The sequence below is a fragment of the Giraffa tippelskirchi genome, chromosome 8 (assembly GCF_054371585.1).
Source record: "Giraffa tippelskirchi isolate mGirTip1 chromosome 8, T2T-mGirTip1v1.2.pri, whole genome shotgun sequence".
NCBI lineage: Eukaryota > Metazoa > Chordata > Mammalia > Artiodactyla > Giraffidae > Giraffa > Giraffa tippelskirchi.
The window spans coordinates 33,151,685-33,175,545 of NC_137282.1; the positions used below are offsets into that span (position 1 = coordinate 33,151,685).

At 36.8% G+C, this 23,861-nt stretch overlaps 1 protein-coding gene across 5 annotated transcripts in view; it reads left to right on the forward strand.

Moving 5' to 3' along the window:
- Window positions 1-23,861, forward strand: part of LOC145518172 (uncharacterized) — a 1,384,210-nt gene that overhangs the window by 75,230 nt on the left and 1,285,119 nt on the right. The gene's annotated exons all lie outside the window — the stretch shown is intronic.

Consider the following 23,861-nt stretch of genomic DNA (forward strand, 5'->3'; position numbering starts at 1 on the left):
GATGGAGGTGATGGAATGCCAGCTGAACTGTTTCAAATCCTAAAAGATGATCCTGTTAAAGTGCTGCACTCAATTTGCCAGCAAATAGGGAAAACTCAGCAGTGGCCACAGGACTGGAAAAGATCAGTTTTCATTCCAATCTCAAAGAAGGGCAATGCCAAAGACTGTTCAGACTACCACACAATTGCACTCATTTCACATGCTAGCAAAGTCATGCTCAAAATTCTCCAAGCCAGGTTTCAACATTATGTTAACTGAGAATTTCAGATGTTTAAGCTGGATTTCAAAAGGGCAGAGGAACCAGAGATCAAACTGCCAACATCCGTTGGATCATAGAAAAAGAAAGAGAGTTCCAGAAAAAAAAAATCTACTTTAGCTTCACTGACTATGCTAAAACCTTTGACTGTGTGGATCACAACAAACTGGAAAATTCTTCAAAAGATGGGAATACCAGACCACCTTACCTCCTGAGAAGCCTGTATGCAGTTCAAGAAGCAAGAGTTAGAACCGGACATGGAAAAACTGACTGGTTCAAAATTGGGAAAGGAATAGGTCAAGTCTGTATATTGTCACCCTGTTTATATAACGTCTATGCAGAGTATATCATGCGAAATGCTGGGCTGGATGACACACAAACTGCAGTCAAGATTGCCCAGAGAAATATCATTAACCTCAGATATGCAACTGACACCATCCTTGTGGCAGCAAGAGAAGAGGAACTAAAGAGCCTCTTGATGAAAGTGAAGAGAGTGAAAAGGGAGGCTTAAAACTCAACATACAAAAAACTAAGATCATGGCATCCGATCCCATCATTTATGGCAAATATATGGGGAAACAATGGATATAGTGACAGACTTTATTTTCTTGGGCTCCAAAATCACTGCAGATGGTGTCAGCCACTAAATTAAAAGATTCTTGCTCATTGGAATAAAAGCTATGACAAACCTAGACAGCATATTAAAAAGCAGAGACAAAGATCCATATTGTCAAAGCTGTGATTTTTCTGTAGTCATGTATGGATGTGAGAGTTGGACCATAAATAAGGCTGAGCATTGAAGAATTGATACTTTTGAACTTTGGTATTGCAGAAGACTCTTGAGAGTCCCATGGACTGCAAGATGATCAAACCAGTCAATCCTAAAGGAAATCAATCCTAAATATTCATTGCAAGGATTGATGCAGAAGCAGAAGCTCCAATACTTTGGCCACCTGATGCGAAGAGCTGACTCAGTAGAAAATACTCTGATGCCGGGAAAGACTGAAGTTGGAGAAGGGGATGACAGAGGGTGAGATATTTGGGTGGCATCACTGACTCAACTGACATGAGTTTGAGCAAGCTTTGGGAGATGGCAAAGGACAGGGAAGCCTGGCATGCTGCAGTCCATGAGTTTGCAAAGAGTTGGACATGACTGAGTGACTGAACAACAACAAATTCACCATTTATTTAAACCAAGTTCATATTAATGTAAGTTCTTCTTTTAGAAGTATAAAGAGTACCAGAATAGGTACCTCAACCTTCTAGAAGGAATAATATGAGAAAGAAAATATTCCATTAAATTTCAGGGTAAAGATCTTTTCTGTTATTATTAATATTAGCATCACATGAACTTCTCCCTGTCAGCATTTTTTCTTTGATATCATTTTTGTTGGACACAGTCATTAAAACTAAGTAATCATGTCATAGGCAGAAATAATCATGGATCTCAAAGAAATAGGTTTTAGATAAAAGTGTCCAAAGCATTTGAGGGCAACTTAAGGTACCTGATATCATGTACTTTCTAGAATTGAAATTGCCACTCTCTCTTTCCTTAAAACTCGATATGTGAGACCTGTGATAACATTTTCCAAAAGTTCAGTTCCTGGGATGGTAAGAGTCTCTGATACAAGCAAGGTATGGAACACATGCTTATGGTTGTAAATCCATTCTGAGTTGAGGCTAATACTGAAGGGAAAACAAAAATCATATAAAGTAGGTTAAACAATATTTAGAGGAATAGGATTTAAATGCAAGTTGAAACATTATTACTATTAAAGCAAATACAACATTGAAACCAGTAGTTTTGAAAAAAAATCACAGATCATTTTCCCCACAAAAATAAGAATATGTATTGTGGATAGTTTCTCATATGATCCTCCATATGCTTGTTTCAGCTTTAGTGTATTTGGATTATAGTATTTTAAGAATGTTCATAAATGGGTCTACTATCAGGTATGCTTCCATTATGCGTAATAAAAACAGATTGAAATTTGAAGCCCTAGTCTAATGTTACAGCTTAAAAGTGTGCTACTTCTTCATTTGTTTCTTTTCTTGGAATTCTTCTAATAAATTAAAGTTCTGGCTCAGTTCGGACAATTAAAAAAATATCTGCATGAGATCTTTTACAGCAGTTTCATGAAGACAGCAAAAGTATTTTTTATAGTTATTTTGAATACTGTCTCTGAAATGAAAACTGTAATTACTTACCACTTACTCAACTTGGAGATTATATACTTATGATATATTTATATATATTGGTGATATTTATATATGTAAATAAGTAGATACTTATATATTATGTATACAGACAAATACATATATATATAATTAAATTCTCTTGTTTGTTAACATGGTAAGATTTATGTGAATATGAAAATGCTTCTATGAATATATGAACAACGTTTCTGTGAACATAAGCCTCCATTTGTCTAGGGTAAATACCCAGGAGTGAGATTTCTGGGTCAAAATTTAGAAAGAGTCTAAATGTCCTTCATCAGGACAATGAGCAAACTGGCACTCTGCTCGACAGGCTACTGCTTCTCAATTAAAAGGAAAGAACTACGGACACAAGCTTCTTGTGTTGCTGCACTCTGCTGGATTTTCTGTATTAATAGAACTCAGATTCAGATTTTAAGAGAAGTTGAAAGCACTTTAGTCTTGTCATTACAAAGCCACATGCTTGTAGGGATCAATTTGAGCACTAAACACCTTGATCTTAGTTAAGAACAGAGAAGCTAATGTATTGTCTGTGTCAGTCATGGAAGAAAGTGGCACAAATCACCATTACCCCTTATCTTCCAGCCTTAGTTTCAAAATAAGAAACTCATTGAAGTCATTCTCCATTGAAATGGATGTGCTAAAGATGAATATACTGTCAGTAATATCTCTTGGACTGTGTTTGACTTTCCTGGTTCTTTATCAAAGATGCATTTGCCAAATACATTCTCTAAACAACCAGAATATTTGCTGAAATAGTTCAAAACTGTGACCAAGTTTCATCATAAAGTTTCCCTCTCTGCTAAAAGTACTTATTACAGTGTTTTCAATTCATAAATAATATTGACATTTATTCTATTTATTTTATTTTCTTCTTTATATAATGGCAAGTGAGGGATGGTAGATACCTCTGGGTAATTTAAACATCTGCAGATCATCACTGTGTCCCAATAAGTATGCCAGGGTTTTCACTGCATCAGGACCTGCCATAACCAAGGGTTGTATCCTTCAGTTTCTATTCTGTTCCCAGGTTCACAGTTATTTTAGGCTTTGTCAGGTTCCTTGGCTTCCCATATTCTAGTGCACTACGTAGAAAGGGAAATGGGCTAAAGCCCACAGGTGTGAGCTACAACCCTGGCTTGCTGGAATGGGTTCTGGAATGAACATTTAGGGGGATGGCAGAAAAGAGTCAAGGTCAGATGCCTGTGAATAGTTCACTGTCATTCCAAGTCTGTTTTCTGCTCCACCACTCCAATGGCCTTGGTCTAAAGAAAGTTGATTAGAAAAGTGAAACTCAAACCAGCACTTGATGTTAGTGGAGTCTGTTTCCAGAGAAGATGGGAATGATGTCAAGGAGTATTTATTCTTATTTCTCAATGAAAGTAAAGTGGCTAAACCCATAATAAGAGGAAGAAAGAAGGAGACAAAGTGTACAAAATGTGCAAAATACAGTTGAGGAATCTAATCAGGAAGAGAAAGTGTAATTCAAGGAACAGAAGCAGATTTCCCAGTTGTGATTTATTTCATAGACAAATTGAATTTAGTATGTATTCAGTAAATCATTTTGTTCAAATACAAACTGATAAAACAAAAGAATGTGTTGAAATAAGATTGCAGAGCTATGAAAGCAAAATGAGAACCAACATAATACCATTATTGTACTAATGGACAGTTTAGAAATGGAGGACGATATATAATGTGTTTAAAATAAAACTAATGGGATGGAAGAAATGACTGATATGATATGATCATATTAAAATCAAGGAATAAAAAACAATTTGATTATAGCCATTAGAGGTAACATTGTATGTATGGAGGACAGAAAAGACACTCCAACTTTTCCTGTAGGGGAGAATCAGAAAAAAAAAAGGCCTCAAAAATCTATTTAGAGCAAATAAGTCTATCCATGAAATAAATGGCAACTGGGAATAATTGCTACAAACCATTGACCTTGAGGCCTATTGCTTGTAAGATACTGACGCACAGTGAAAAAGACAAATGAATTTAAACATCTCATATAAAATGCTGCTCATTACAACTGGTATATAATATATGTTTTATATATGCATATATACATTATTTATATATATTATTTATGGAGAAACATAAATATATTTCATATATTCATATATTTATATATGCATGTGTGTATATATTTCATATACATATATACACATATACTTACATACGTATATATATATATTTGAGCCTACATGTAACCACACTCAGATCAAGATAAAGAACATTTCTAGCATCAGAGAAGGTTGTGTGTGTGTGTGTGTGTGTGTGTGTGTGTGTGCGTGCGTGTGCGCGTGCGTGCGTGCGCATGCGTGCACGCCCGTGTGCCTAAAAATGTTAGTTTCCTCTGCTGTGTTAGGCAGAAAGAATGACTAGAGCTAAATCCAATTCAGCATTGAACCAGGTCAAGCAGCTGTAGTTACAGTTTAGATTGATTAATACTCAGCTTATTCCTATTTCTTGGATGTATCCTCTTGAAATTTTGATTGGCATGTCTCTGGCCCCTGGGTAAGATTCACTTGGGTCCTTTGGAGTTTAGAGTCTAGCTTTTTAGCCTCCCACCTCATGAAAGTCCAAAATCTGGCAAGTGTCTCGAGTGGGAGATGTGGTGCATTTAACGCTGGCCTCTCATCCAGAGGGACTTTACTCCTAAATATCATAAGATTGAGCAGTTTCATCTACCTTTCTGGCCTAGAAGAGATTTTTTTCCTGACAGGTCTCTATCTCCTGGGTTCTGAAAATTCTAATCTCAGAAGATTTCAAGCTCAAAAGGTTTATGTAACTGCAGGTTCAATATCTGGCAGATGCCTTCGATTATTTGCTGGAACTCCCACACTCTAAAGGAGCTTTGCTTCCAAGGCCCCCCACCTGCCCCAGTGCACATCAGCAGCTTCCCTGGTCTCTCTGTCTTGTACAGATTCCATCCACCTGGGCTGGTGGTTCTCAACTAGGGAAGATTTTGCACTCCACACTCATCCCCAACCCCCCACTTATCGATGTCTGTTGTGTTTTAGGGCCATCTTCCTTCTGTGGCTTTCTAATCAACGCTTTAAATAAATTTCATTATGTTCATTCTATTTGTAACCTAGTAGCTTTCAACCATTAATTGGGAAAATTATAACTAGGAAAGTGCAAGTTACTTATCTTGGTGGCAACATAGGAAAGGTGTTTCATTGCTAAGCAACAAACTCATATTAATGATATTTAATGTTGTGAGCAAAGCAAATGACAGCTTAGATCCTAAAGCATCATTTCTACATATATATTTTGCAGTGACAGGACAGTCTCTGGATTAGCTTTTAATTGACTTAGATTTGAATGAATGAGAGTTGATAACAAAATGTTACAGGATGCTAGGAATAGATTTCTAGATAAATCAAATTTTTGGTTTAAAATTTTTCTTTTTAATTAGATCACTGCATATGTAAGTTTGTGATATGGCTGCTTTGCCGAATGAATTTGTTGTTGTTCATTTGCTAAGTTGTGTCTGACTCTTTACAATCCATGAACTGCAGAATGAATTTGGGCAACTTTACTCTTGCTGTGAGCAAAATCTGAATACCTGACACTTGAGTAAACAAGCTCACACTTTACTTTTATTATTCAATATAAACTATAAAATAATAAACATTATGTTTAAAATACTAGGCAAGAATTAAAATATTAGGAAAATTATTTCTTTTGGAAAAGAATTTCTTTTGGACAAGCTGAATTTCCACTCCAAACCAGTGATTAACTGGTGTTTTATTTTTTGCATAATATACAGTTAAATATTGTTTGAAGATTTGCATATATTAAAATAGCAAAAAAAATTAGAATATGCTGTATCTTCATACTTTGTCTAAAGCAAAATGATTTCAATTACATGCTGGTGGTTCACTGGATATGTGGAGTTGAAGACATTCAATTTGTGCTTTGTAATGATTACACTCATAAGTAATACAGAAAGTAACAAAATAGATTATTTTCTTATTAAAAGCCATATTAGCTAAAGCATTTTAATATTACATTTTTTTATATTACAGGAAATATACAAAGGATATTACAGGGAATATAAGGATTGAATGATGACTCGTTTGTTTCTTTTTTTTGGAATTAGAAGCACATGAAATGGTCTTACCTTAAGAACTTCCCAACATGAGACCATTTTGCTGTTGAGTCTGCTTTTCTATTTTTAGACCCCACACACATATGTATCTTTGTTCCCTCACAAAGTATGAAATTGGATTAGAAAATAATAGCACAAATTATTGAAAGGAAAAAATATTGGAGCATCTGGAAATATGGTATTTTAAAATGCTGGTTGAGTAGAATCCATCAACACAAATTTTAATACTCAAAATATACTATTTTCTATGTCTTACTATTTTTATTGATTATATATAAACTGTAAGTTGAATTATGCTACAAACTTCATGATCTCAATAATAAAGTTTTTCTTTTTCATTATATTATCTATCAGAATTTTTGTAGTCTGGAGATTTTGCTGAGCTCTAGGCTTTTTTCCTGCTTTAAGAGCATGGTAGCACCCTAAGCTCTGGGAGCTTCCGAATTTCACTCTCCAGCTGTACAGTCATTTTTGTAGAGGATGGGATTTATTCTGGGATTTATTGTTATTTATTAATAATAAATAAGTAAATATTATTAAAAAATAATAATAGGTTTATTATTATTTCTTCGGGGATTTATACTCAACTCATCTCAGGAAGAATTAGTCCACTTGTTTATTGAGGCATATTCCTGTCATGGAACTGGCATGAGATTTAAAATGTTCTACATAAAAGTCACAAAAGTTCCTGGGACATGCATGTGTATCTGCTTGCAACTGATCAGAAACTGATGACATTGTAAAATGATATGAAAACACACAACCAGACTTGTAGGTAGAATTACAATATTTATTTTGTGGGCTTAACTGACATTGAGATGAAGATGTCATTCAGGTTTGGTTCTGTGCCCTAAAATTAGCAATGTTCCACCTGGGCATTTTCATCCCCAAAGATGTTAATTGTTCTTCCAGCACTTTAATTTCTGTGGGGTTTGCTATTCTGTATGTCATCTGTCTTCTTGAGGTTCTGTCAGTGATCTATGAGGCGACTGATTGTTCTTGTCAGCCTACCTTAAAGATCCAATGAAAACGAACACCTCAGAAACTGCTCTCTAGCACCCTGGCTCCTGATGTGTTCATTTTCACGCCTCTCTTTGGCTACACTCTATTACTTCCATCTTATGTGCTATTTTATAATGTGACCTTAGTCATAAAAAAAAAAAAAACCTTCTTGAATTTTAAGTAGTAGTTGAGAGATAGCAATGCTGTGAAAAAGAGGAAAAACAGGAAAATAGATTTTCATTTTAAAGCATTGCTTGTTATATACAAGAGTGTTCATCAGAGTTGGAACGAGGCTTTCAAATCTCAACAACATAATACGTTAGGGCCCTGATTTTCTGATGAGGGAAATGTGTTTTTATTTATTTATATATCTTTATTTTATAGAAAACATAACTTCTTTGATAACCTTGTTTTCCTTCTCTGTATAAAGTATGATTTCATATATTTTATTTAATTTCTGGTTGACTTAGCTTATTATAGTGTTATGGCATTTTACATGACATGAGTACATGATATTAAGAATATTGTCACCTGTAAATATGGGAACATCTGAGAACAGATGCTTAAAATGTTCCAGTTAACTTCCTGAATTCTTTGGAGGACTTACTTACTGACTGAAGTGTGTTTAAAATTAAAAATTCTCTTTTAATTATGCCCATTTCTGTATTAAATGTATACCCAGCTAACATCTGTTTCAAAAAATTTATAGCTAAACTGTTTACAGAGTAATTTATTAAAAGAAAAATTTGTATTTTTGTCTTTGTATTTTCATTTCTGGTGCTCTACAATTAGAGTTGTTTTAAGCTTTATTGTTGCAGGAATTTTTGTTGGCAGTACAGAATTCAGGTGCAGTACAAAGTCAAGATTTGACCTCTATTTTGTAAAAGCCAAATCCCAGTGAGAAAAATGAAGCAAGCTGAGTCTAAGAATGAAGGCAGAAGAAGAAAATAGTTGAAGTCAAGGAGATGGAAAGAAAGGGATTCTGTTTTGAGAGACCAGGAAGGGGAAAGTCTTTTAGGATCTGGTCCTCCTTCCTCATAGACAAGGGAGAAATCAATACTTTAGATGCAAGCAGAGGTAAAGAGCACTCAGAACACATTAGGAGTACCCAGCTAATGCAAAGGAACACCCAGCTGCATCCAGGAATCCCCTGTCCCCAGATGGCATGAAGGTCATCCTGAAGGGGCCTCACTAACAATCCAAGAGCAGAGGACCTCCTCTACTGAGCTAGAAATGTGCCAGGACATTTACATTTCTGGTGGTGTGTGGAAGGCAGAGCATGGCTGTCTGTCACAAAGTACTGCAGGCTGAGTAGCTTATTTTGTTGCTATTTAGTCGCTGTCATGTCTGTCTTTCCTGAGACCCCATGGACTGCAGCTCACCAGGCTCCTCTGTCCATAGCATTTCCCAGGCAAGAATACTGGAGTGGGTTGTCATTTCTTTCTCCAGGGGATCTTCCCGACCCATGGATGGAACCCCCATCTTCTGCTTGGCAGGTGGATTCTTTACAACTGAGCCACCTGGGGCAACATTTATTTCTCACAATTCTGGAGGCTGGAAAGTGTCCAGACCAAATCACCAGCAAATTTGGCATCTGGGGATGGGATGGTAATCACTTAAGGTGGATCACAGGATCACTTCCTGTAATCACTTAAGGTGGAAGGGCTGGGGGAGCTCTGTGGACCCTCTTTTCTGCAGGAAATAATTCCATTTCCCAAGGTCCCATCTCCTGATATTATTGCATTGGCAGTTAGAATTTCAACCTAGGAAATGGTAGAGGAGGGGAACAAGCATTCAGACCAGAACCATGGCCTTTTCTGAATCAGGTGAATTTGGAAACACTAATGACATGCAGTAATTCTCACACCTAAATATAGCTAGAGATAAAGATATTGGTAGAAAGTGGTTTATATTCAGATATATTTCTACACCACTTTTCATTTCAATAACAAGCAATGTCTGACGTTAATGTAAATGTATGACCAAAAAGCTTTAGATGTTCTGAAAACACAAAGCAATAAAAAAAAATGCCACTATTCTAGTTACTTTTGTAATTATGATTGAATGTTTGAATTTTTTTAAAATAAACATTTATCATGGAAATGTATGAGGCTAATATTCAATTTTCCAAAGAGCAGCTGTTGCTATGTCGTAAAAAGTCCTTGAGATAAGACTCAAAAGGAAGTTGAGGTCATCACTACTCTACCTTCCCCCTCTCAGCCACCATATCTCCCCTGATACCAACAGCATTAGCTACAGCTGATACAATTCTATTATTACTTTCCCTAGAAAACATTTCCTTACCTGATTTTAGACTGGGCACATGGTACAGAAGTAGTTTATTGTATATTATCAATGCACTGAAGTTTCTTTTGGCTTGTGTCTATTTGCCAAATTGCAAGGGAGAGTGTAAGTGGTATACAATTATAATAATCTACTTGCACAGGTAAAGTAAGTTCTGTTACTTTTCCTGGTTTTTCTATTATTTCTCTTCCATTTACTCTGCTAGAAAGTTCAGATCAAATTTCTTTGCTAGAGGTGACATTCTGCATTTCTGTCTTTCCATCCTTCTAGGATTATTTTATCCTACAGCTGTATCAAAAACACTCAAGCTCTCTATTCAGCATTCAAGAATTTAGCCTAGAATCATATGGCATTATGTCAGGTACAAGTTTAAGGCAAACAGGACATGACTGTGGGTTGACTTTGAAAAATGACTTTGAATTGGAAACCCGGTGTCTGACACTCACACAGAGGTTGTCAACTGGAACACAAATTTGAAGCCCATCAAAAGTGTCAATTTAATGTTATAAATTGGACCCAAGATAAGGGATTAGACAAGAAAATTCTTATGGACAGAAAATGTTAAGTGGTGGTTACTAATAGCATGTAGCTTGTAAATATTTAGAAATGACTCAAAAGTATAATGAGTCATAATACTGCCATTTTTTAAAATTTTGTGTGTCTTTTGTGTGGTTCTTCCCACTACTAAATCATTGTTAAGAAACTGATGGTATGAGACCCATTATAATAATGGGGATATATTTAAAATATTGTAAATGTTAGTTACTGTAAAATATTCCATAATGCTCTGATTTAGTTTGTATTTTGGTGCTATTATGCTATTGGGGCCTAGTACCTAAGAATGTCACAATTCCATACTGTAATCTCTTCCTCAGAGCTTCCAATATATGATATATATATATACACATGGCAAAATAAAACATAAGTCAAATAATTGTTGCAATTGATAAAAGTGCCATTTATTTCAGTTTATAGAAAGCTTTTTACTAAGTCTGATAAAGCCTCCATTTAGCGCTGCCTCGTAAAGATCTTTCAGAGTGTAAAGAGAGGAGGGAAGGAAAGAGAAGTGGGGATGAGATAAAAGGATGTGCATCCTGTCGTATGCCCTTCTGTGTGGACCAACAGGAAGAAGAGAGCCTGTCATGCTGCATTAAGAGCCTGGACCTGCCTAAGACAGTAAAGAGCAAGGTTATCCACGGAGGCCTTGTGTTAAACAATGTCCTGAACTCAGACCCCTTAGATAAGTAACTGGGAAGAAAGAATTAGGCTTCTCTTTACCTTATATTTAAGAATTTGGTAAAAAGAAAAACAAAATTCTCCCTTTAAATTGACAAAAATTTAACTATAAATAATGTATTTTGTTAATTAAAATGGCAACACCTACGATATTGCAAATCTCTCTATATATTAATAGATTAGGAACATCCTGTATATACCAATGTACTAAGTAGAAGCCTCATTGTATGGAATTGACCTTGTTTGTTCAAATTCTGCAGAGAGGGATGAGGGCAGAATCCCCTGAGACCCCAGGAAAAGAGACACAACAGACAGAAAAAGACAACTTCCCAAGCACTATTTACACTATGCAGTGGCCAAATAAACTCAGGACTTGAAACTCTGTGATAAACATACCTCTCCTCTGAGTCCACTGACTCTTGTAAAAAAATTGATAAATGAAAACCTCAATTATTAATAAAATCGGGAGACCAGAAGAGGGAGATCTCACATCCTGTGACTATAGCAGAGTTGGACAGGAAGAAGAGACTCCTCTTGTCCTGAAGTCAAGTGAAGTGAAAGTCGCTCAGTCGTGTCCAACTCTTTGCAACCCCCTGGACTTTACAGTACATGGAATTCTCCAGGCCAGAATACTGGAGTGGGTGGCCTTTCCCTTCTCCAGGGGACCTTCCCAACCCAGGGATTGAACCCAGGTCTCCCGCCTTGCAGGCAGATTCTTTACCGTCTGAGCCACCAGGGAAGCCCTGGCAAGGACCCAAACAATGCAGAGCCATAGACCACACTACAGCCTCCTAACTTCCTTGTCCTCCATAGAAAAGTGTTCTCCTTCCCTTGAATACCCATTCTGAGCCTATGTTTTCTCAAGTGCTAAAATGAAATATATTAATGCTTATGTAAGAGTCTTTTTAAAAAGAATGTTCTGAAGTGTTCTTAAAATTGTACTTTTTAAAAATTATTTATTTTAATTGGAGGATAATTACTTTCTGTGCAACCGTGGCTGATTCATGTCAATGTATGGCAAAACCCACCACAATACTGTAATATTATACTTTTTAAAGTACTTTAAAATGATAAATAATAATGTAAGTACAAGCTATTGTCATTATCATTCATCCTAATGATACCTATTAGGGTCCAATCTGGTTTGTATCAGATGGAGATTGATTCCATCTATAGCTGGGTCAAATGATATATTAATATAGGTTTAAATATAGAAATATAGAAAAACACAGGTATTGATACCTTGAATGAATGAGTGAGTGAAAGTCACTCAGTTGTGTCTGACTCTTTGCAACCCAATGGACTACATCGTCCATGGAATTCTCCAGGTCAGAATACTGGAGTGGGTAGCCTTTCCCTAGGAGAAGGCAATGGCAACCCACTCCAGTACTCTTGCCTGGAAAATGCCATGGATGGAGGAGCCTGGTAGGCTGCAGTCCATGGGGTTGCAAAAAGTTGGACACGACTGAGCGATTTCACTTTCACTTTTCACTTTCACACATTGGAGAAGGAAATGGCAACCCACTCCAGTGTTCTTGCCTGGAGAATCCCAGGGACTGGGGAGCCTGGTGGGCTGCCGTCTATGGGGTTGCACAGAGTCGGACATGATTGAAGCTACTTAGCAGCAGCAGCAGCAGCAGCAGCCTTTCCCTTCTCCAGGGGATCTTCCCAACCCAGGAATTGAACCCAGGTCTCCTGCATTGCAGACAGATTCTTTACCAGCTAAGCCACAAGGGGGAAGCCCTCGATTGATACTTTAGACAAGTCCAGACATGATCTGTATTCTCTCTGATTCCCTAAGGAATCTGCATGGAATGGCCATGGCCTATTGAATACCAGTTTTGGGGTATTTTCACAATATAGAGTCCAGACATCTGGCTCATAATTTTTAGAATCCCCAATGGAAAGAATGTCTTAGAGCTGATAATGATATAAACAATTTATGTTTTTTCACACATGAGAGGAAATGACCTTCATAACTTACTTGTAGCTTCATTTCTTATTACTTATGAGTCATTCAATAAATGATAGAAATAAATTATATTGTTCAACTGCCCTTTGTTATATATTCCCACTGTAAATGGATATTTTTCATTGTCCTGACATATTTGCAACAATAATGTGTTTTCAGGCTATAAATATTGATAGAGCAAAGATGTGTGTGTTTGTACTTTGAATACTTGATAAGTTTTATAACACCTATAGAATGAACATGAGCGGTTCTGGGAAGCTCTTCTTATCCCCTAAAGGACAGTTCATGCTGCAGGGGCTTAAAAAAATATGCTTCATTAAATGAGTTGTTTCCACTAAGCAATTATTTAATTTTAACTGATTTTTAACTAAGGTCAAACTTTATCATGAATATTAATCATGCTGGGAAACTTATAGATATGCCACATTATCTGGTCCCCAGAATGAGTAAAAAGTTTTAAAATGTAATCTAGAATTATATAAAGGCAATTTTTATTTAGAATGATTGCTTCATTAATTGACATTTGTCTTTAATCAAAACCTGGTGGAAAGGTGAATATATAATCTAACTGCAGAAGGGTTTGGTCATGTGATATGTGCAAGAAATAGGCAGGTTGGAATGGAGGAGAGAGTTTTAGGAGAAAAGCTGGAGTAGGTCTCTTTCACACCATAACTACTGTCATTTATTTTGAAACAAAAGCAAACTTTCTTTAGTTTTGTGAAAATAAAAATCTGTAAGCTGCTGTTCATTTAAATGGGCTAAGAGTGGAGCTCATTAAAAAGTAGATCCACATCTTTCCTTGGTTCAACTTTAAGATTTTAGGGCTCTGCACAGCTTACCTTTCTAAAAATTTCATCTCCTGCTTATGTTTCTTTTCTTCCCTCTGTTTACACCTATAGCTTAAACAAACATGTAAACAACTTATTTACATTTGGCCCCTTCTTGAACTCTCTGTCAATCCCTAACTTTCAAAGGTTTTTCCTGACAGAAACATTATTTAGGGAAAAATTCCTGAAGAACGATCAGTCAGTCCAGATATTTCTCTGGATAACATAAAAATCTACTCTAAATTGAACAGACTTTCAAAGCATGTATCCTTAGAATATTTTATATTGGTGCCCATAGAATTAGTTGTCATGTATCTTGATTTTAGCCTGTCAATTCTTTTCATTGGAATTTTGCTTGACAGATTTTATGTGTTGTCTCTGGAAAATGGTGATATATGATCTACGGCCTTCCATGATTCCTCACATATTTAACCAAGAGAAGTGGTGCTATTAATAGTTCTGTTTGAGGAAGTTATCCCTGAGGTGTACTTCTAAGACAAGTATCATTTTAGGTTCTGTCCATCATAGCATAGGGGCCACTGGATGGAACTTTAATAGAACCAGTTCTGCAACCAACTAGGACTTTCCTTTCCCAGTTGGAGGGGGTTTAGTTTCATGGTCTTCTAAGAGCAGCTGCTGTACATCAAGGGGCTCATCAACACTCTGTCAAAGGAAATATTGGAAAGTTTAAAGTGAACCCAGCAAGGACTTTCCCAAGTAATAGCACTTTGTGGAGACAGGTAGAAATTTTAGTTTCTGCTGTGAGCTTTTTTTCACCCTCAAATCAGAAAAGATGACTCTCAGGTACAATTTTACACTGTGGTCCCTGAGTTGAGGAACTAGAAATTGTCCCATTGCAGGCACTGAAGAATAGGACTGGGCTTGACAAGGGATGACTTACCGCTCAAGTCTGAAAATACATCAGTGGGAGACTGTTAAGATTCCAATAATCAAGACTCTCTGGATTCTTTTCTGTCAATTTTGGCTTCAGGTTGAAGTATGAAGGACTATCATAAAACTAGATACCTGAATAGCTTAAAGAACATCATCTAGGTCTGGACTCATAGAATAAATATTAAGTAATGAGATAGCTAGTAGGAATAGAGTTGGTACAGGTATTAAAGAAGAAAAGAAAAAAAGTCCTTTGACTATATATTTAGTTACTTCGCCATAGCAATAATGCCCTGTGAATATCCTTTAAGTCACTCTTCCCTCTCCATTCTCACTAACATTGTCTATAGTAAACTGTCAGTTTCTCGACCTCCTCAAGTTCATTGGAAGGCTGCTATGGCACAGGGATGATGAACACATACTACAACCCACTGCTAGGTTTTGAAGCTCTTGTGTTCATAAGGCTGTCTGTCCTTGCCCTTTAGTTTTATCATTGGTAACACAGGGATATAATCATAGTAAGTGTCTCATAATGTTGCTATGAGGATTAGGGAGAACTGAGAGAACATGTGCAAAGGCCAAGAACAGTGTTTGGGACACAGGAAGCATTGTCCCACCCTTATTTCTCCCTATTACACATATCCAGTCTCCCAAAGCTCAAGTCCCACTGAATTGTGTTCCCTTCCCTAGACAAGGCATGATGTTTCTCTGTAGGTGCTCATGCCCTTGCTCCTCCTTGCATTTTGCCTCCAAAACTCCCCGGTGTCAGGGCCGCTCCTTTTTCCCTCTGGCCCCAATGCTCCCATCCACAACACACACGCTGGGGCATTCTCTACTCATCTTGCAAAATTCATATCAAGCATTCCTGAACATCCCACATTTCCATAGAACCTTTCTGGCTTAAGTAACAAAAATGCAAGTTACAAAAAAGAAACTAGCTTTAGGGAAATCTGATGCTAAGAATCATCAAAGTCTCTTTCTTTTCTTCCTCTTTATTCTCTCCCACTGCAAATGGGCTCCACACGGCTCACCACAGTTCTGAGGACAGCTCAGAACTGATTATATCTTTTCAGGTTTAGGGGCCATGCAGAACAGAGAACATCAAAAACAAAAATGACAGTGGCACGATTGTAGGAATCCACGATCATTGCCGTTTTGGAAGCTTTAAGCAGTGAGGCAAACAGTCACGTAATGAAGCAGAGTTCATTTAAATTTGTGAGCACTTCATATTGAAGCATTAACTTTTCCACAGGTCAGTAGCCTAGGAATCAAAGGATGGAGAGATGGTTACCTCTTGTCCTCGCAAGGGAGCACACGAACAAAACACTTGCACATGAGATATAAAGTGGGTCTATGGGGAAACCTTACAAGCAGAGATGTAGCAAAGCACACACTTCCCTGAGATCCCTTGATTTTACACAGATGTGTGCTCATGCCAGGCTTGACCCTGTAGACTGGTGGCCAGTGTAAAGAGGTTTTTCTCCAGAGTTCTCTGTGCATCAAGCAGAGAATTTCTGTATGACCAGGAGGCAGTGAAAGCTCCTTATTCCAGGAGGTTAGACCTTGTTTAATGAAGCATTCATAGCTCAAGATCTGGGCTTCTGGAAGCTATCTTTGACCAGCTGTCTCTGTGAAGCTGCTGCTGAAATGGGGCAGAAGTGAGCCTCCAGAGTTGTCCTGATCTCTCTCTCTCTCTTCAGTTTTCCACAAAGCTCAAGATGAGTTTGAGTTCTTTCCACCCAAACTATTCTTAAAACAATAGATTTGAACATACTCAGAGGTATATAAGGTTACCGAAGTTGATCTAGAAGTTAAAACTTGTTTTTGTTTAAACTCTTACTTAAGCTTGCAATTTAACTATTTCATTTGATTATTTTCACAATCAATCATTAATTCAAGGTGGACTCTTGAAACTTTGCTTCCATTTGTGTATTTTCTTTCATTTTTGTACTTATTCTTTTACTGCATTTGCATGTTTCAGTACTTGAAATCCTATCATCACTTAAATTTATTTAGCACTGGCAGTTTCACACTTACTTCAAAACAATTGCAATCATGCCAGCTCAAATGACCTTTTCTTGAGAGATTGTATATCAAATTCAGTATGCTCAACTGACAATATAGTTTCCATATTGTACACTACAATATATTAGACTTAAGCTCTGGTTCTCGGAAATGAAAAGGTTCTGTTTCCCTCGCAGCCATTTGCATCTAATTAATACAGTCTTTGTAAAAATCCATTGCTATGGTGATAGAAGTTCTATACTGAAAAAGAAACTTTTAAAATGCCAGCTCAGTATGTCACATATTTACAACTCTTTGATAATGTCGCCATCTTATCATTCTAATCTTTTTTTTTTATCATTCCTGGGTAGAGACAAGTATATCTTTTACTTTGAATTTTGCTGTAGTTGCCCTAAACAACAGATTTTATAATGAACTGCAGTGATTACTTTTGATGTGACTTGTAATTGTGCACTTCAGTTTTAGCAAGGGCTCTGTCATGTCATGTTTGTACCTTTGACAAACCGACCCAGTTTTCAAGTTTCTTTCAAATCTATGGTTGAGTTAATGACTTAAATCTGTGCCTTAATGGGTTTGTGCACTTGACATCTTTCTCATAGGAGCAGGGAGCTGGCTAGCTGGACACCATTTGTAACTGCCTACACTTACTAGGAACTTAATTTAATGCATAGTCTGCAAATGGGAACAAGAAATCATTTGAAAAATTCAGTTTTCTCTTAAGCCGTAATCGTGGAAGTTTAACTGCAAGTTTATTCCAAACTGTAACTTAGCACATATCAATTTATCTTAGAAGCAAATTATTTACAAATTAAAATGCATCCAAGTTCTTTAACTATGTTTAAATTGTAGAGGATCTGGGCATGTGTGCAGTGCTAGCAATTTTATCACTATACTGTCATAAGTATCTTTAGCATACAGAATTACAATGAATGTGGTGGTTCAGGGATTAAAATCTCCTTAAATACTCATTCACATGACAGACTGGAGCAATTAGTGTATAGTAACAATGGTGCATGGATAACAAGAGCATCTCATATATTTCCACTGAGAGTCATCTTCCATTATAATCATTCTAATGAAAATATCACAGTGGTTGAATGAAACTGCTATTGGTATAGCATTAAAAAAATAAAGAGATGAACACTCCAAAACATCATTAAAGTCACATTAAGGAACTGATTGAAATTGACCAGAAAGGGAATAATCATGGAACTGTCATTACTACCCCTTTCTCTGAGCTTTCAGTCCAGGTGTTACAGAAATCTCATGTCAGTGGGTGCCTGTACCGTAATATCTTCACAGAGTACTGTGTGTGAAGAATGAAATGACAGACCTAATGATTCTAGTCTCTCTTGTTTGTCAGCTAAGGTTTAGTCTCTACCACGGATTCTGTTCTCCATGTAGAGCTTCCCTCCATGTCTGGAAAGTTACATGAAGGGATTGAAATTAAAAAAATTATGCTATGTTGGCTATATCAACATTTTTCCTTTTAATTACACTTAGAACCAAGCTGTGTTTAGCATATTCATATTCCTGTTTTCAAGTGATTTCTCTGCCTGCTCTTTTACCATTTTCTCTTTTAGTCAAAAGAACAAATAAAAAATCCATGACCCAAGTGAAGATAAAAAGTCAGGAGAAATTTTACAGAGATTGATGTTTAGAGAAACAGAGTACAAATCAATAGATGGAGTAGAATTGGTTTGTTGTAGCATCAACCCGCCATGCTAGCAGATGGAAGAAGGATGTGTGTGTGCGTGTGGACTTTTGATGCTGTTAGTCGACAGGGAAGCTCATTGAACACCACTTCACCTGGTCCTTGAATAACACACCCAGTATTGAGCTGCCACACTTGGCAGGTAACAAATCAGAACTAGCTCATCTGCAAGTGAAATAGTCTCACCAAATTAGCCAGTCTGATGATGTTCTTTCCAAGCATATTACTATAGTATGCTGAAAACCTGCCATTGATTGTTAACATGTGAAGGTGATATTTCTATTGGGATTCTAAGTTTGGGAAGGGGAAAAAGGGGGGGATAAGTTATGCCAAGTTAATAAGCCATAGCATATTGAACATAAATACAATGGCTGCTTGTTTCTCGTGTTGTGATTGCTGAATGGAACATTTGAAATACTCAGCAATTCTGCCAAAAATACTTTGAGCACAGGCACAGGGGCCTTGGTGTATCGTTTTGATATTCATCTTCTCTTCTTTCATCAGGTTTTGGACAACCCTCAGGATATTCCTGTGTTCCTCAAACCCTTTATAAAAAGAGCAAAGTAAAGATTTTGATGGAAAGTTTCTTTTCTTACAATCTCTGACTTCTTTGTTCATTGGTACACAGTTTCCTTTTGCACAAAACTTCAGTTCCACCTTCATTTGACACAATTGAGGAGTGTATAACCTTGGAATGAGCAAACGATGTCAGCATATATCAGACAAACAAGAGAATTCATGTTATAGAAAATTGGAAAAATGCTTGCATATAAAATCAAGGACTTAATATGAATCCAGTGAGAGGTCTAGAAATCAAAATACTTGCCTGTCCTTCAAAAGGATACTATTCCTATTTGGTGCCCTGCTGTTTGGCTGCCTATTTATAACAATGTGGCTGAAATTACCACACAATTACTATGTTGATGATCACTAATATGAAGCAGCCAGAGATGTAATGATGTTTCTTTAAACTGTTTGGTATCAATCTTGTTATTTGTCAGTATGTCAGTTTCCTAGGCTGTCATAACAAAGCACTACAAACTGAGTGGCCTAAAACCACAGAGATGTACTGTTTTACAGTTCTTGAGGCTAGATATCCAAAATCAAGGTGCTGGCCCTGCTCCCTCTGAAACCTCCAGGGGATGATCCTTTCTTGCCTTGTCCAGTTTCTGGTGACCCCAGGTATTCCTTGGTGTGTGGGGTAACTTCAGTCTTTGTCTCTATCTTCACATGATCATCGTCCTCTTGCTTCGCTGTCTCCTTCTTGTATGTCTGTGTCCAAATTGCTCTCCTTATACCAACACGGTCATATTGACTTCATCCTAACTTGATGACATCTGTAACAACTCCATTTCCAAATGAGGTCCCTTCCACAGTTTCCAGGGTTAGGCCTTCCACTAATCAATAATAAGGGACACAATCAATAATAGCATTGCTTTTAGGTAGGGATAGGCTCCAAATTTGCATAGCAAAGTTCAACTGTTAGTTTTGGTAATAAATAGGTAAACTGTGGGAAAAGTCTTTGTAAACATATTAAGGATGTAGTTTCATCCATGAACTAAGAGCAACTGCCATTCTGTACTGAAAATTTAATGGTGATATCATACGGATTGGGTACAAGTAATATCCATAGATTAAAACCATTAGTCATTATATTAGAATTGCTGACTTTGTTTAAAACCAGATTCATCAGTTTTCAGTTACTTATTAACATTTTATGTCTAATAAAATAATAAAATAATTTTGATAAGACTGATTTTAATTTTTCATAGGTTTGAAACAATTTTAAGTCTCTTAGCCTGCACTCCAAAATATTGTCTCAACTACATTTTTTCCAAGCAAATGAAAAAGAATGTGGTATGATCTTTCAATTTAAATAGAAAAATTATTTTTCTAGTTATAACTAATCTCTTGATTTTATGTTTTATGGACTTTTGCATGGATATAACTAGGAGAATGTAGTACAAATATGGTATATTTTTATTCAGAAAACTAGAAAGATTTTAATTCTGAATGTCAGAGGAATTTCTCTCAATATTGCTAAAGAAAGAAGAGTTACAACTTTATAATTTGCATGCAGCCACATCTAAGAAATAGAGCTCTCCTGAGGATACATATACAAGCCAAGGAATGGAGCTAGCACCTATTATCAAATCTTGGGTGTATTCTGTTTCTTATATTTTGCCTAATGATGAGAATTATGAGTGTCCCTCATTCAGGAAACTAAGATCATGGCATCTGGTCCCATCACTTCATGGCAAATAGATGGGGAAACAACGGCTGACTTCATTTTTTGGGGATCCAAAATCACTGCAGATGGTGATTGCAGCCATGAAATTAAAAGACATTCCTTGGAAGGAAAGTTATGACCAACCTAGACAGCATATTAAAAAGCAGAGACATTACTTTATCAATAAAAGTCCGTCTAGTTAAGGCTATGGTTTTTCCAGAAGTCGTGTATGGATGTGAGAGTTGGACTATAAAGAAAGCTGAGTGCTGAAGAATTGATGCTTTTGAACTGTGGTGTTGGAGAAGACTCTTGAGAGTCCCTTGGACTGCAAGGAGACCCAACCAGTCCATCCTAAAGGAGAACAGTCCTGAATATTCATTGGAAGGACTGATGCTGAAGCTGAAACTCTGATACTTTGGCCACCTGATGTGAAGAAGTGACTCATTTGAAAAGACCCTGATGTTGGGAAAGATTGAAGGCAGGAGGAGAAGGGGATGACAGAGGATGAGATGGTTAGATGGCATCACCGACTCAATGGACATGAGTTTGGGTAAACTCCGGGAGTTGGTGATGGACAGGGAGGCCTGGCGTGCTGCGGTTCATGGGGTCACAAAGAGTCGGACACGACTGAGTGACTGAACTGAACTGAACTCATAAATGGTACTCAGTTAAGAAAACTTCAGTTTGTTAATAGGATATCTATTTTGTTAAAGTACTATTAAAAAGGGTTTAAGAGCATGGATTCTAAATTCAATCTACCTGTTTCTGCCTGTCAGCTCCATCACTGACTGACTGTGTGAACTTGGCCTAGTCAACTGTCTTCTCTGGGCTTTGGTTCTATAAACTGGCAATAAGAATACTAGTTTATTACTAAGAGTTGATAAGAAAAGTAGTGATTTAACAGGGTCACTTAGAATAATTTTTGGTATGTGTCAATAGAAAGCACTATGTTACTGTTGGCTATTATTCTCATTTATCTCATTCCTTATATACATATAAAATATGATTATATAATTACTAGATGATAAAGCTACAGTAATGGTAGCAGTCAGCTAAAAAAATCCAAGTCACTGCTCCAACCACTCTCTGCTCTTTACTTTCCCCATTGCCTCCACGTCTCCACCGCGTAATTAAGTAAAGAATGCAGTAAGACTGTCTTCAGACAGTGTCCTCTGACTCCTGGCTGACATGCCTGGCCCCACGGCAGAAGTCATGGTGCTCTTTTTGTTTCTCTCCAGCATGTCTCCGTAATCTATGCATGATTTTCTAAACCACGGTTTTTTACATTAGAAATCATAAACGTCTACACAAAGACCTATACATAAATGTTCCTAACAGCTGTATTCCTAATATCCTGAAACGTGGAAAAACCCTAAATGTTTGTCAATTAGTAAATAGATAAACTAATTGAGGTATATTTGTGTTATTATACAGTGAATTACTACTCAGCAGTAAAATGGACCAAACTACTGATAAGTGCAATACTATGGATGCATTGTAAGAGAATTATGCTAAATGAAGGAAACCAGACACAAAAGAGTACATATTATGTGATTCTATTTATTTGATTCTATCTATTTATTCTAAGAGGGAAAGCTATAGGGACAGAACAGAACAGTGCCTGCCCAGGACTGGGGAAGAGCGGTGGGGGAGGTAGACCTTGAAAGGGCATGAGGAAATTTGGGGGTGATGCAACTGATCCAGAGTTTGATTATGATGATGATTTTTAGACAGTACCCATTTGACAAAACTCATCAAACTCTCCATTTTAAAAAGACAACTTTAGCTCTGTAAAAATTGTACCTGAAACTTCATGCACCCCAATGATCACAGCAGCATTATTTATAATTGTGAAGATATGGAAGCAACCTAAGTGTTCATCAACAGATAAATGGATAAAGAAGATGTGGGGTGTGCATGTGTGTGCATGAGTGTGTGTATGTGTGTGTGTGTGTGTGTGTGTATCTATGTTTGTTGTTGTTATTTAGTCACTAAGATGTGTCTGACTGTTTGCGATCCTATGCATGGTAGCATGCCAGGCTTCTCTGCTCTTCACTATCTCTCCGAGCTTGCTCAAACTCATGTTCACTGAGTTGGTGATGCTATCTAACTATCTCATCCTCTGCCACCCCCTTCTTCTTTTGCATTCAATCTTTCCCTGCATCAGTGTTTTTCCAGTGACTGGGCTGGTTTCATCAGGTGGTCAAAGTACAGCGGAATGTTATTCAACCATTGAAAGATAATGAAATTTTGCCATTTACAGTGACATGGATAAACTTGGAGGGCATTATGCTAAGTGAAATAAGTCAGAAAAAGACAAATACTACATGTATTGATTACATGTAGCATTTGTCACTTATATGTAGAACCTAAAAAATACAACAAACTAGTGAATATAACAAAGAAGCAAACACAGATACAGAGAACAAGTTAGTGGATACTGGTTTGGCAGGGGGCGGGGGGCAGATACAGGTGTACGGGAGTGAGAGGTACAAGCTATTGGCCATAAGATAGGCTACCAGGAGGTATTGTACAACATGGGGAATATAGCCAATATTTTGTAATAACTATAAATGGAATGTAACCTTTAAAATTGTAAAACATTATAAAAAATAAAGACCCCTCCCCAAAAAGGTAAAAGAAGTTCACAATTATTGAACACTTAGCATGAATTAGATACTTAGTTGGCTAGTTAGCTGGGGACTTGATTTATCCCTGAGTTGATGGATAACACCTGGAAGTGAGTTCATCAATAAAAATATAATATTGAAAGCCTTCATGGGCTCCATATGACCTTGGACTTTACTAGTTTTATAGTTCAAAACCTAAATACTTTATAAAATATATATACTAAGTTTAAAGCCATATACTCAAATGTTTGTGAGAATCACTAATGTCTCTGCAGATCCGTTTAACTTACTGTTATGGTTTGAATTTTCAATTAGTCATTTTTCTTATTCTGCTATTGCTAAATATTTATCTTTAAAATATAATAGTCTCTGTTAATTTAATAGTCATTGTGTAGTATCTTAGGGAACAAAGTATATATGTTTATTTGTTT